The sequence below is a fragment of the Canis lupus genome, chromosome 8, assembly GCF_048164855.1.
Source record: "Canis lupus baileyi chromosome 8, mCanLup2.hap1, whole genome shotgun sequence".
Classification (NCBI taxonomy): domain Eukaryota; kingdom Metazoa; phylum Chordata; class Mammalia; order Carnivora; family Canidae; genus Canis; species Canis lupus.
In genome coordinates this window covers 56,184,946-56,200,939 of record NC_132845.1, presented here as the reverse complement: position 1 = coordinate 56,200,939, position 15,994 = coordinate 56,184,946, and the positions used below count along the sequence as shown (strand labels likewise).

General features: G+C 41.2%; 1 protein-coding gene and 1 pseudogene across 14 annotated transcripts in view; one reads left to right on the top strand and one right to left on the bottom strand.

Annotated features, from left to right (window-relative positions):
* The window catches only part of TNRC6A (trinucleotide repeat containing adaptor 6A), a 206,973-nt gene extending 194,206 nt beyond the window's left edge, over positions 1-12,767 (bottom strand). For all 14 annotated transcript variants that reach the window (XR_012035613.1, XR_012035614.1, XR_012035615.1 and 11 more), the window contains exon 1: positions 12,544-12,767. The gene's annotated coding sequence lies outside the window, so the exon portion shown is untranslated. The remainder of the gene's footprint in view (positions 1-12,543) is intronic.
* LOC140639191 (5'-AMP-activated protein kinase subunit gamma-1 pseudogene) lies at positions 263-1,664 on the top strand (annotated as a pseudogene).
* Positions 12,768-15,994: the final 3,227 nt, after the last annotated feature.

The following is a 15,994-nucleotide window of genomic DNA, read 5'->3' as shown; positions in this document are numbered from 1 at the left end:
GTGGAAATTAAACAACATACTCGTGAACAACCACTGAGTCAAAGAAAATATCAAAGGGGAAATAAAAAAATATCTCAATACAAAGGAAAATGGAAACACAACACACCAAATTTATGGGATGCAGCAAAAGCGACTCTAAGAGGAAAGTTTAAAGCAATAAATGCCTTCATGGAGAAAAAGGAGAGCATGCTTCCTAGAGCAAAAGAATCCAGCCAGTATCTCTTGCAAAGGAGATGGTCACTTCTTGGGATAGCTTCCAGCTATGGAAAATGAGTATCCTCAAGGGACCCCGGAATCCAACCATAGCATGTACACTACTTTGATGAAGTCTCATGACAGCTATGACATGATTCCCAAAAGCTCCGATTTGTTTATATTTAATATTTCTCTGTAGGTGAAGAAAGCTTTTTTTTTTCTTTCCCTCTTTGGCAACTAATGGTATCTGAGCTGTGCCTTTGTCGGAAAGTAAGAAGCAAGGTTTTGTGGGTATGCTGGCCATCAGGAATTTTTCACCAATCTCCTGCACAACTACTAATCAACCAGGAGGTATACCTAGTGGAGGGAAGTATACCTACATGACTTCTTTAATCCCCTGTCTGCATTGCTTCTAATGCCAGCTTGTTTGATGCCGTCTCTTCATTAATTCAAAATAAGATCCATAGGCTGCCAGTAATTGACCTGGAACCAGGCAACACCTTATATATCCTCACCTATAAACACATTCTCAAGTTCTTCAAATTGTTCGTTCACTGAGTTTCCCAAGCCAGAGTTCACATCTAAGTCTCAGGAAGACCTGCAGATTAGAACCTAGGCCAACACTGTTATGGGCCACACTACCACCTCTGTCTACATGGCTCTGGACATTTTGTACAGCACTGATGCTCAACCCTGCCAGTGGTAGATGAGAAAGAGCGTGTGCTGGACATCCACTCCAAGTTTTATGTTATTGATTTGGCAGCAGCAAAGACCTACAATAACCTAGATATGTCAGTGACCAAAGCTCTACAATGTTGATCACATTGCTTTCAATGTGTCCTTGAGGTGCCAGGATAATTCAGTCAGTTAAGCATCTGACTCTTGGTTTCAGCTCAGGTCATGATCTCAGGGTTGTGAGATTGAGCCCTGCAACAGGCTCCTTGCTGAGTATGGAATCTGCTGGAGATTCTTTCCCCTTTTCCTCTCTCTTCTCTGCTCCTACTGCCACTCACGTGTATGTGCACTCTCTCTCTAAAATAAATAGATAAATAAAATCTTTAAATATGTCCTCAGGGGATCCCTGGGTGGCGCAGCGGTTTGGCGCCTGCCTTTGGCCCAGGGCGCGATCCTGGAGACCCGGGATCGAATCCCACGTCGGGCTCCCGGTGCATGGAGCCTGCTTCTCCCTCTGCCTATGTCTCTGCCTCTCTCTCTCTCTCTATCTCTGTGTGACTATCATAAATAGATAAAAATTTAAAATAAATAAATAAATAAATAAATAAATAAATAAGTCCTCAATGCTATTTCATAAGACTCTGGAGACCATCTCTGGTGGAGAAGAGGTTAATTCGTGGAAACAGATTTGCCTGTGTGTAGTGGTGGATAAGAATGATGCAGTCAAGGAAATTGTATCACTAACTGACATCCTTCAGGCCTTGGTGCTCACAGGCAAAGACAAAAACTCCTAAAGTGGGGAAAGAGGTCAGACAGCAACAGGGGATAAGCCTGACTCACTACCCACCCTGGGAATCACAGATGAGATCTTGAGAGAACTGTTACTATTCCCTGCTCAGGAGACCCCAACTCTTCTACCTGGAAGCTGGGGAAGGTAAGGGAAGAGGAAGGAGAATGGATTTTAAGGGGTCCTTATCCTCATAATACTCTTGAGAAAAACTCAGCCTAACACAGCGTAGTCCCTATCCTTTCAGGCATAGTCCCTTTTCTGAGCAAACTATGGGTTCCGTGACCCTGAGAAAAATTCTGATTTCTAAGAGAGTCTCAAACTTCACCCAGCCCTGTGAACTCTGCCTCTGACTCCACCCTAAGACAATAGCACAACAAGCACTTCATAAAGGTATTTTTATTCATCCTGCTTCATGCTGTATGGGAGAAGGTAAACCCAAGTTTAGTGACATTTCTTCCCCTAATAGGAATGGAGAGGATGGAGGGGAGGGGAGGTCTTTGGGTTCCTGTGCTGTATACATATGAAGGGGAAGGAGTTAGGAGAAGGAGGGCAAAGCGGTTAGCTGAGGTTATTGCTTTTCATGGCAATCCTGATTAAAAGGACAGGAACCTAAAACAACAACAAAAAAAGAAAATCACAAATAAAAGACCTAACGTTACCCCTTAAGGAACTAGAAAAAGAAGAACAAACTAAGCCCAAGGTTAGCAGAAAGAAGGAAATAATAAAGATCAGAGCAGAAATAATTGAAATAAAGGAAAAACAATAGAGAAAATCAACTAAATTAACAGCTAGTCTTTTGAAAAGATAAACAGATTGACAAACCTTTGGACAAAGAAAAAAAGAGAAGACCCAAATAACTAAAATCAGAAATGAAAGAGGAGGTATTACAACTGATACCACAGTAACCCAAATGATCATAAGAGACTACTATGAACAATTACATGCCAACAAAATGGATAATCTAGGAAAAAATGGATGAATTCCTAGAAACATACAACCTATCAAGACTGAATCATGAAAAAAAAAAGACTGAATCATGAAGAAATAGAAAATTTGAACAGACCAAAAATAAGTAAGGAGACTGAATTGATAATTTAAAACCTCCCAAGAGAGAAAAGCCCAGCACCAGATGGCTTCAATGGTGAATTCTAAGAAATATTTCAAGAGGAATTAACATCAATCTTTTCAAACTCTTCCCAAAAATTGAAGAAAAAGGAACATTCCCAAACTCATTTTATGAGTCCAGCATTACTCTGATACCAAAGCCAGATAAAGACAACATAAGAATAGTAAACTACAGGCCAATATTCCTAATGAATATAGATATAAAAATTCTTATCAAAATACTAGCAACATGAATTCAACAGCATAATAGAATGATCATACAATGTGATCAAGTGAGATTCATTCCTGGGTTACAAATCGATAAATGTGATATACAGTAATAGAATGAAAGATAAAAATAATATGATCATCTCAATAGAGGGAGAAAAAAGTATTTGACATAACTCAACATCCTTTCATAATAAAAACAAATTGGGTATAGAAGGAACATACCTCAACATAATAAAGGTCCTATATGATGAACCCACACCATATTCAACAATGAAAGGTTGATTTCTCACTAAGATCAGGAACAAAAGAAAGGTGCTCACTCTCAATACTCCTGTTCAAGATAGTACTGGAAGTCCTAGCCAGAGCAATTATGCAAGAAAACAAAATAAGAGGCATCCAAATCAGAGAGAAAGAAGTAAAATCATCTTTGCAGATGTTATGATCTTATACATAGAATATCCTAAAGACTCCACAAAAAAACCCCATTAGAACTAATAAATGGGGCAGCCCCGGTGGCGCAGCGGTTTAGCGCCACCTGCAGCCCAGGGTGTGATGCTGGGGACTGGGGATCAAGTCCCGCATCGGGCTCCCTGCATGGAGCCTGCTTCTCCCTCTGCCTGTGTCTCTGCCTCTCTCTCTCTCTCTGTCTCTCACGAATAAATAAATAAAATCTTTTTAAAAAAAAAAAGAACTAATAAATGAATTCTGTAAGGTTGCAGGATACAGAAACAAACTTATAAAATTCCAACTGCATTTCTACACAGTAGCAGCAAAGTATCTGGGAAAAAGTCCCATTTAAAATGGCATCAAAAATAATAAAATACTTAGGAATACATCTTAAACAAGGAGATGAAACATCTATTTGCTGTACATTACAAGACAATAATGAAAAAAATTAAAGAGGACAAAAACAAATACAATATATCCCATGTACATGGGTTGGAAAAATTATTGTTATTAAAATATCTGTACTACCCATCTATAGATTCAATGTAATCCCTATCAAAATTTCAGTTGCCATTTTTTTACAGAAATAGAAAAAACAATCCCAAAATGTAGATAGAAGCACAAAAGACTCTGAATAGCCAAAGCAATCCTTAGAAAGAAAAACAAGGCTGGAAGAACAAAATGTACTTCTTGATATCAAGATTTATTACAAACTTGTAGTAATCAAAACAGTATGATACTGGCATAAAAGCACGTATAAACCAATGGAATAGCATTGAGAACCCAGGAATAAACCCACGCATACATGAGAAAGAAGCCAAGAATACTTAATGGGGAAAGGATAACCTCTTCAATAAATGGTGCTGAGAGGGAACACCTGGGTGGCTCAGTGGTTGCGTATCTGCCTTTGGCTCAGCGTATGCTTCTGGAGACCTGGGATCGAGTCCTGCCTGCTTCTCCCTCTGTCTATGTCTCTGCCTTTGTCTCTCATGAATAAATAATTAAAGTGTTTTTTTTTAAATGGTGCTGAGAAAACTGGATATTTACATGCAAAAGGATGAAATTGGATCCCAGTCATACACAACTCACAACGGAAATGGATTAAAGACTTAAATGGGGGAAGCCCTGGTGGCCCAGTGGTTTAGGGCCACCTTCGGTCCAGGGTGTGATCCTGGAGACCCGGGTCCTGCGTCAGGCTCCCCACAGGGAGCCTGCTTCTCCCTCTGCCTGTGTCTCTGCCTCTCTCTGTGTGTCTCTCATGAAGAAATAAATAAAATCTTGAAAAAAAAAAAAAAAGACTTAAATGGAAGGCCCAAAACTATGAAATGTACCAGAATAAAATGCAAGGGAAATGCTCCTGGACTTTGGTCTTAGTAACAATTCTTAGGATATGACAACAACGTATAAGTAACAAAAGCAAAAATCAAAGAGTGGAACTACATCAAACTTAAAAGCCTCTGCATAGCAAAAGCAATAACCAGCAAAATGAAAAGGCAACCTATAGAATAGGAAAAAATATTTGCAGATCATCTGTTAGGTTTTTTTTTAAATATTTTATTTATTTATTCTTTAGAGACACACAGAGAGAGACAGAGAGAGAGGCGGAGACACAGGCAGAGGGAGAAGCAGGCTCCCTGCAGGAGCCCGATGCAGGACTCGATCCCAGGACCCCAGGATCACACCCTGGGGCAAAGGCAGGCACCAAACCGCTGAGCCACCCAGGGATCCCTCTGTTAGGGGTTAATACCCCAAATACACGAGAACCTCCCACAACTCAATAGAAAACAAAATCTGATTAAAGGATTTGAATAGACATTTTCCCCAAAGAAGACATACAGACAGCCAACAGGTATATGAAAAGATGCTTGGGGCAGCCCGGGTGGCTCAGCGGTTTAGCGCCGCCTTCAGCCCAGGGCGTGATCCTGGAGACCCGGGATGGAGTCAGCTCCCTGCATGGAGCCTGCTTCTCCATCTGCCTGTGTCTCTGCCTCTCTCTCTCTGTGTCTCTCATGAATAAATAAATAAAATCTTAAAAAAAAAAACACAATCAGATACCATCTTATACCTATTAGAATGGCTATTACCAAAAAAGGCAAGAGATAAGTGTTGGGGAGGGTGTGCAGAAAAGGGAGCCCTAGTGTACTGTTGGTGGGAATGCAAATTGGAAGAGCCACTCTGGAGAAGAGTATGGAAGTGCCTCAAAAAATTAAAAATAGAACTACCATATGATCCAGTAATCCTGCTTCTTGGTACATATTTGATGGAAATGCAATCAATATTGAAGAGATATTTGCACCCTCATATTCACTGCAGCATTATCCACAATAGCCAAATCATGGAAACAGCCTAAGTGTCCACTGATGGATGAATGGGTAAATAAGCTGCGTTATTTATTCAACTATAAGAAAGAATGAAATCCTTCATTTTGTGACAATATGGATGGACCGTGGGGGCATTATGATAAGTGAAGTAAGTCAGACAGGGAAACACAAATACAGTGTATTCTCCCTTACATGTGGAATCTAAAAAAATATGAACTCATAGAAACAGAGAGTAAAATGGTGGTTGCTGGGAGGCAGGGAAAATGAGGGAGATGTTGGTCAAAGAGTATAAACTTCTAGCCATAAGTTCTGGGAATCTAATGTACAGCATGATGACTATAATTAACAATACTATATTATATTACTGAAAGTTGTTAAGAGAGTAGATCTTAAATGTTATCAGCACAAATACAAAAACAAAATTATAAGAGAGAATGTAAGTGTTTACTAACTACTGTGGCAATCACTTCACAATATATGTGTGTATCAAATCATTACATTGTACAACTTACACCTAAGTTGCTTATATGTTAATATGTCAATACAGCAGGGGAAAAAAAGAAAATCAATATAAGTCACTATACTAAAAGAATAAAAATAGGAAAATCATTTTATTATTTCAAAAGACGCAGAAAAATGTTTGATAAAGTTCAAAGACCATTAATGGTTAAATGAAACCAAGCAAAGGAGAAATAGGAATTTTCTTAATCTGATAAACACACACACACACACACACACACACACAACTCTAAAAAACCCCTTCAGCAAATATGTTACCTGTGTAATGTTGAATGTTTTCCCTTTCTTTCTTTTTTTTTTTTTTGTTTTCCCTTTCAATCAAAATGAGACAAGAATTGCTTTCACCATTTCTATTATGTATTAGAGGATTTATCTGGTACAATGAGGCAACAAAAAGAAATTAGAAGGTATAAGGAGTGGAAAGGAATAAAACCAGCTTGCAGAAAATGGTTTAGCAGTTTCTTGTACAGTTGAACTGAGGCATACTCTATGACCCAGCATTTTCACTTCTGGGTATATACCTAGAGGAATTCTTGCACAAGGACACAAGACATGTACAGGAATGTTCCTAGCAACGTTATTCATACTACTCCCAAACTGGGGGTGTAGCAAAGTTATTCATAATACTTCCAAACGGGGTGGGGGGAGGTGAACCAAATACCCACCAAGAGTAGAATGGATAGATTGTAAAACATTCATGTGGTTGATTAATATGCCAATGAAAATGAATGAATCATAGCTACAAATATAGACATGAATGAATGTCAAAAATAAAAATATCAAGCAAAATACATGCCACAGAAAAATGTCTGTCTTGTGATTACATTTACATTACAACTCACAAAGTTGGAAAAACTAAGTAATACATTGCTTAGGGATGCATCCACATGCGGGGAAAAAAAACATCAGAAAAATTGTGACAAAAGCCGAGATAGACGTCACCTCTAGGGAAGGATGAAGAAGGATGTTTTTGGAAAGTTTCAAAGGCAGGAGGTGGTTGTTATGAGGGTATTTTTATTCTTTAAGCCATATATATATATATATATGGCTTAAAGCTATATATATATATATATATACACACACACACACACATATATGCTCATGTGGGATATATTTCACTATAAAGGTTTTTTCAAAAGCAATTCCCTTTAGGTCTAATTACCAGTTTACAAAGACTATAAAGGATAGTGGAACATACTAAATGATACCATGAGTAAACAATCAGTGAAGTCTAGACTTTGGGAAAATCTAGAGAACAAATCATCTTATTTCTTCAATACATCTTGTTATCTTGTTTCCTCTCTCTCTCTCTCTCTCTCTAATAAATAAATAAACTTTCAAAATGTCAAGGGAGAAAAAAGACATGAAGAAAAACCCTATAACTTACACAACACTTAAGAGACATAGTCACTAACTGCCATGTGTGGACCTTATTTGGATACTCATCAAACAAACAGATTACAAATTAAATTATATGCCAGTTGCAGATATCTGAGCACAAATTGGTTATCTGATGATAATAAGGATTTATTCTTGATTTTATTGGGATGGGGTGACGGTACAGTGGTTATGGTTAAAAAGGGAGTCCTTGTCTTTTAGAGGTCGATAATGAAAAATTTATGGATGAAATTACATCAGCCTAAGATTTGACTCAAAACAATCCTGGGTTTGAAGGATGATATAAAGAAAACAAAATCGGCCATGAGTTGAAAATTATTAAAGTTTATGATGGTATACTGGGTTTCACTAAATTTGAACATGTTTGAGAGCCTGTATACTAAAAATAAAGTAAGATAAAAACCAGAGCAAAAAATAGGGTTCATTCTGGTATTCATTACCTTCTCACTTTGCCCAGAATAGCACCATTTTTCTTCCACAGGACAATCTAGATCTGTGGTTCTCAATCTTTTTTTTTTTTTTTTTTTGAAGTAGGCTCCATGTCCAGCATGGAGCCCAATGCGGGGCTTGAACCCTGACATCAAGACCTAACCTGAAAAAAAAAAAAAAAAAGACCTAACCTGAGATCAAGAGTCTTAACGAACTGAACCACCCAGGCACCCCTGTGCTTCTCAATCTTTAATGAGCTTACAAGTCGGAAAGATCTTGTTAACATTCAGATTTGGATTCAGAAGATCTGAAGTGGGGTCTGACATTCTGCATTTCTAACAAGCTCACAGGTGATGCTGATGCAGGATTCCCTTCAGGAACACAGTCTTTCACCTCTTCATAACCTCTCTTCCACTGGCCTTCTACCACTTACTCATTCTCCATCATTCCATCCTGGTCTCATTCCCAATCTGGCCCAGCTTAGATTCTATGGCTCAGCTTGACAATCACTCCCTTGTAACCACCTTCAACATCCCTGCCCTTTTCTCTTCTTTGGAATTTGTCTGATAAAACTTCATTGTGATGGCACTCTACCATCGCCAAGCGCTTAAACCCAAGCACTTAAATGATACTGGAGGAAACGTCCCAGTACATGCTCTTAATGGGCACTCTGCTTTACCCAGCTATCCCGGCTCCTTTTTTTAATAATGCTTATTTCTCCCTCTCCAAGAGGACCATCTTATATGTCCTCTTCGTTCCTCTTCCTGTCTCCTCTTCTGCTGATGACCTTGCCTTATACTTCACTGTGAAAATAAAAGTTGACAGGTAGCAAGTGCTTTGTCTTCCCAACACCACATCTACAAGCTTTTGTGTATCTGCTACATTTTTTCTCATTATCCCCTCCTATAAAAAATAAAAATCTGTCATCACCTATTCATTCATACACAGTTTGGATCCCATTCCCTCTCTCTCTTCCAGCTGGACTACTCCGATAGTTTACATAATCTAGAGCCTTCTAATTTTTTTAAAGCAAATGTAAAATCAAGACCGTTTCCCTGACTCTGACCCATTTCTAAATACTGCCTAATTTCTATTATCTCTTTCACAGTTTGTTTACCTTCATTCACTCCTTAACCCACTCCAATTTGGTCTCCATCCTCACCACTCCACCAAAATTGCTCTTGTCAAAGTCTTCAGCTACCTCCACGTTTCCAAGTCAAACAGACACTTTTCTGCCCCTTAATTTACTCAGTGTCTCAGCAATATTTGACCCAGCTGATAGCATATTTGACTTTTTTCTGCCATTCCTACTCCTGTTCCCCACTGCAAACATCCTGATCCTCATCTAGTCTTTTCGCTTTAGGAAATAGTATCACCAACGTAGGAAGCTTCTTTAATATGTCCTTTTTATTCAACCCCTATCAGATCCAACAGCAAGGCTTGATTTTTGTTTTTGTTTTTGTTTTTTGACCTCTTAAGAATTTTTCTAATCTGTCCACTCTGGTTCCATCCACTGCAGTTACATTAAGCTAAATTGACTCCTATTTCCCAAACAAGCCACCTACTTCCTTGCCTCAGGGCCTTTGTATATGCTGTTGCCTTGCCTGGAACACTTAAACACATTCTGACTTCCATATGGCTCAAATTTCATTCTACGGTAACAATCTCAAAAGTCTTCCTAGACTCCAAGCTATTCCCAGATAATCCTGTGAGAAAAGGAGGAGACATTTCTATACCACATTCTAGATACGCTCCTGATCTGTGGCCAAAACAGATGCTCAGACTCCTACTTGTTCTAATCAGAACATAAAGTTTGATATACGACCAAGTTTAAGTTCATTTCCAACTATAGCAAAATTGGCTTCAAATTTTCTCCTGGCTTTCGGTTCCTCCCATAGTAGAGGAAGACAGTATCCAGCTTATAATTTTGAATTCATGTTGTACACTGGAAACAAACAGAATCCAATATTTTGTACCTCCTCTGGTTAAGAGATCCATTTCTCTATTCCTTGAATCTGGTCTTGACCATGTAACTTGTCTACGTCAATGGAACACTAGCAAACGTGTAACAGGTGGATGTTTGTAGGGCACCTGGGTGGCTTAGTCAGTTAAGCATCTCCAGTTAACTGAAGTGCCTTCAGTTCAGGTCATGATCCCAGGGTCTTGGGATCAGGTCTCACATCCGGCTCCCTGCTCAGCAGGAAGTCTGCTTCTCCCTCTACCCCTCCCTCCTGCTTGTGGGCATGCATGCCCACATGCTCTCTCTCTCAAATAAATAAATACATTTTTAAAAATCTTTAAAAATATATTGTAAAGTGCTTGTGTGTTGGGGGGCTCCCTTTCCCTTGTTGCTTTTGGAACCCAGCTGTCATGTGAAGAGGACTGGGCTAGCTTGCTAGATATGGAGACACATGGCCTGGCCAATTTCAATTGTCCCTGCCCATCAACGAAAATGTACATGAGATCATCTAAGATCAGCCACCGTCAGCCAGTGTGCCAGCTGACTAGCTACATGAGCGAACTCATGCAAAAAGTACTGTCCAGATGATTCCACCTGCAATTGCCAACTCACGGCATATGGAACTATAAATGAGTGTTGTCTTGAGCACTACATTTCAGTGTGGTCTATAATGCAGCAAAAACTAACCGATACACCTCTTGAAGAAGTCTTTTGGTACTGCAGATCCAATTATGCTACTTCCCTACTAAAAATGCTATAATGGTTTTTTCATTGATCCTGGGATACAACCCAAGTCACTTTAGCAAGGCCTACAAGAGACGCACATAGTCTGGATGGCCTCATCTCCTGTTACGGTCCCACTTACACTGTGCTCAGCCCATTGGCCTCCTGATGCTCCTCGAGTGGTCCCAGCACTTTCCAACCTCGAGGTTCTCACACACACTATTCCCTCTGTCTGGAGTGTTCCTCCTGCCTCTTTACCTGTTTGACTTCCTACTCCTCTCTCAGGTTACATCTTAAGTATTACATTGGCAGAGGCTGGGACTCCTCCCCCAACTGAAGTATGTCTCCAGTTACATATTTTCATCGCACCCTACTATTCCTTTTAGCAAATACCCTGATTTGAAATAATATATTGTCCCCACAGAATGTCTCTGTTTTGTTCACAAATATAGCCCTGAACTTTGCATATTACCTGTCACATAGTAATGTGGATGGGTTTAATTTTTCTTTTTTGGAGGCAGTTTATCACAGTAGGTAACTGTGCAGGCTCTGGAGAAAAGCTGCCTGGGCTCAAAAACTAGCTCTATCACTTATACTAGTTAAGTGACCTAACGAACTGCTTTGTGCCTCAGTTTGCCCATTTCTAAATTAGAGATAAAAATAGCACTTGCTCATTGAGTTGTTGGGTGGATTGTGCTCATTGTTCATTATTTCTTGCTGAGCAGGTGTCAGCACACCTGGGTAACAGTGAACCAGAAGCTTCTGACATAGCCAACATCTCCTTCCTATGTAGTAAGTATGGTCACTGCCATGATTAAATTTACATGTGTCTTCCCCATGGCTAGTTTCTCAGCCAACCCTCTGTCTCATCCTGCAAAGGTGCGGCCTCACACTCAGAGCCAGATCTCTGAGACACGTAGAGCCCCTAATCCTTGAGCACTGATGGATTTTGGCTCCTGTTTTAAGACCTGATTTCTCCCACAGAGCCAGACATTTGGGGTCAGAGGGCAATGTCTCCTGACTGCTGTAAACTGCCCCTCCTATCACTTGATGATCCGCTAGCTGAGTGGGGATCTGGAGCCCACAAACATCCACCCGAGAAACAGCTCTGATGGCTCCAAGAAACAGATCAGTCACCCTTTAACACAGATGCGCACGCACACACATATATGACAGGAACCAGGCCATCTACAACGTATTAGCGAGGAAAACATTTTGGAAGGGATGGTTAATACATTTGCAATCACCAAGTCCTCAGAGGCTTTCTTTCAGGTTCTGGACAGAAAGAATGTAAGATCTAGGTACCCCCCAAAAAATCATTTTAAAAGGTGAGAGGAGCAGACCCCCTAAGAAAAGCAGTGGGAGACAGAAAGTGGGGGAAAATAGGAGTGGAAGAGGGAGAGGGCAGGTAAAACAAACAAACAAACAAACAAACAAACAAACAAACAAAAAAACAGACTCAAAGGAGCAAGGTTGAGGGAGGAGAGACAAGGGAAAGAGGCAGGCTGGAGGGGGAGAAGGGGAAAGGGATGGAGGACTTCCTTCCACCCCAGCACGACGTAACCAGCACAGCTCCGCTTCCCAGGAAGGCTGCGGATGTCTGGCCGACCGACCGAGAGCTGCAGCTCCCTAGAGCCGGCAGGCACTTTCCTCTCAACGTGCCCAGTGCCCAATGAGGGTGCCCTGTGCATGCTAATGAGCCAGTCTAGGGCAGCTTCACAAATAATTGCTCAAAGTGCTCAGTAACTTACCAGGCTGGGAGTCAGTGGGCTGCAGAATGATGGGGCACAGCTCCTGGGGGACCCCCCAGCAGAGGGGGCCTGGTCTCCAGGTACCCGGTGCTCACAGGTTAGTGCCTGCAAGATGACGGGTTTTCCATTCAGTCGGGCACCAACCCAAAGGTAGGGAGAGCCAGACCAAAAGGCAAAAGAGAGGAGGGGAACCTGCTTGTGTTTTTGTATTTAAATTGTTTTTGAGCCCACGTAGCCCTGGGAGTCACATGCTGCCTCCAACATCACCGGAGTCATCACATGATACAGGTCCCCCATCATGTGATAAGACAATTCTGCTTAACTTCGGCCCCCCCCCCAGCCCCCACCCCCACCTCACAGACTGACGGACAAAGTGCTTCTGGAGGAGCCCCCCCTCCACGCAAAAATCCGTGGTGGAGGGAGGGATGCAGATGGAGAACGCTCAGAGCCCACGCAACGCTAAGATCTTGATGAATACTTAATAGCCTTTCTCTCTCTCCTCCTAAGCTACTGCGACTTGGAGCCGTGCCAGCCTCATTTGAATTCCAGCCTTTGTGAATAACTCAAGTGTCGCCACTGTCGCTCCAGCAATTGCAGGGCGTTTGAGCTCACACCATCCTGCCTCGTTCTGGAAAGCCCAGCTAGGCTGCCTCCCCGCCCGGCAGCTTCCATGCTCACCGAGCAGCGGGAGAGGGGCGGAGGTGGGAGCCTGCGCCCGCTGAACCTTCTAGGCTCCCCCCCACCCCCACCCCAGCTGCAGTAAGAGTCAGGTGGGGCCCGTCTGGCTCTCTGATTAGGCTGTCTCCTCTTTACTTGGTGATCATAGTTCTGCTCTGTCTGCAAGAGCTCTCTCTCTCAATCTGCCCCTGTGCATGTATTTCTGGGTTTCTCTCCTTCACCAGGATACAGTCGAACACATCTGGCTTCGAGATATGTTGGGCTCGTTTCCCGCCATTGCAGTAATTTCCTTTTCTCATTTATTCACTCTAACAACCTTTTGTTAAATAAGCATTTCTGTAGAGCACGCACCACGTTGCAGGTCTTGTGCTGGGTGGTGAGCAGAAGGGGAGGGAAGAGAGGTTGAAAAGATGCATAAAGTGAGGGGTCTCTGTTCCTGTTCTTCAGGTGATGCTATCTGTGAGAGGCAGCAGGAACACACCAAGGGAGCAGATGCACATTTCAGAGTCACTCAAACTCGGGCATGAGTCTGTCTACACCTGGATTTCAACTCTACCTCCAGCCTCCCTACCTTCCATTCTGCCCAGTAGAGGAAATGGACTCTAGTCACTTCCAAATAAACGCCTCTGGGTGATTTTTCTCTGCTTCAGATTTAAAGCAAGTGACATTAAATATTTTTCTCTTGGGGGATCCCTGGGTGGCTCAGGGGTTTAGCACATGCCTTCCGCCCAGGACGTGATCCCAGAGTCCTGGGATCGAGTCCCACGTCGGGCTCCCTGCATGGAGCCTGCTTCTCCCTCTGCCTGTGTCTCTGCTTCTGTGTGTGTGTGTGTGTGTGTGTGTGTGTGTGTGTGTCTTATGAATAAATAAATAAAAAATAAATAAATAAATAAAATAAAAATTTTCTCTGTTGCTGTGCATCCTGGGGTTGACACTAAGCTCTGATACTCACTCCAATGAACTAGTAAACTGTGTGGACCACTTTCCTTAGAAGGAGATAGATAGTGCTTCACTGTCACCTTGCAATTTGGGGGCGAGGTCCAGCAAAAGACGATTATATCTTAAGGCCAGATGGGCAGCAGTGTAAAAAGCCTCTGAGAGGAGCCTGCTCCAAATAAAAAAAGTTTTGTTCTATACTGTCTCATATAGTAATGCAGAGAAGGTGTCTATGGCACACACAGTTGATTGCTTAACCTTGATGGAGTTTACACAATATGCTACTTTGTTTCCTGCATGTGGGAGAATGGGGGTTTAGAGTGGAAATTAGATTTGGGGATAGACAAATAGAGAATTTACATTTCCTAAGGACCTCAAGGGCAGGGATCTTGCCTTGTGCATTTCTGCGACTTGTATTCCCTGTCAACAAAACCCCTTTATTGTTCCAACAGCAATGTTTCCAACCCCAGGGATGACTTGAATTATTGCTCCAGGGGTAGGCATGTCACAGTTCTTGCCAGAAGGGTGGAAGGGTCAACTGCTTGGACCTTTGGGAAAGATTTTTTTCCTACTTAATAAGAGAGAGGCTCATGAAGAAAAACAAAATGTCCTTTTCCTGCTTGCTACATTTTGCTACTTGCATGTGGTCACAGGAGAAAGCCACCATGTGACAATGAGATAAAGAACATCGTGACATGCTAAAGATGACAAAGGACAGAAAAAACAGGTCCTTAATGGAATTGAACTGCCAAAATGATCAGCTGTTTTAAGAAAATTAAGCATCTTTATGGTTTAAGCTCCTCCTAGTCAGGTATTTTATCACTTGTGGTTGGAATACATCCTCAATGAAATAGTATCCAGGGAATTTGGCAACTGCTTCCTGGTCATCATTGGCCTTTGAAGTTGTCAAGATGGAAGTCTGGTGACAGTAGGTTAAAAAAGTAAATTGGAACATTCTGTTCCTGACAATACAGAGGACCCAATAGTTATAGGGAAGTTCTGAATAAAATATAGCAGACATTCTTTTAAGTGCATAGCTTATCTCTTGAAAAGGGAAGAAGAAACAAAACAAGAGAGCTAAGCACATAAGTTAATACTGTGCCAATCTTGAAGAACTGGTGCTTGGTGGGGATATGGGAGCCTTAACAGATTGGGTTGTAGCTCCAAGTAGCTGCTGGTGACAAAGTCTTGAGCCTGAGAGCTAGAACTGAAATTTCCACATTAACTTAAGGACTTCAAAGCACTGTATTCTCAGTGAAAATGTGGAACAGAACAGAGTTTACTTTTATGTCCAATCAAACATGAAATCTTGTGGGATTTGATCTGAATTCTAGGTCAGGGGAAAAAAATGACTCCCCTGAAAATTAATAACCATGGCCTTTCCTCACGTGTTTTTGATGTTTGAATATACAGCTGACTCTTGAACAACACAGGGGTTAGTGGTACTGACCTGATGAAGTAAAAAATCCACACACAACTTTTGAATCTTCAAAAACTTAACTACTAATATCTTGCTGTTGACCAGAAGCCGTACTGATAACATAAACAGTTGATTAATGCATATTTTTTATGTTATATCTAATATATACCATATTCTTACAAAGTAAGCTAGAGAAAAGAAAATGTTACTAAGAAAATTGTAACAAAGAGAAAATACATTTACAGTACTATAAAAAAAAAGTCCATGGATAAGAGGTTCAACACAGTTCAAAGCTGTGTTGTTAAAAGGTTAACTGTAAACCACTTTTATGATCTAGGAATATCAAAAATAAAAAATAACACATAAGGAAAGGGGCCTTGGACAGGCAAACATAAAATTGATCTAGAGGTGAATTTC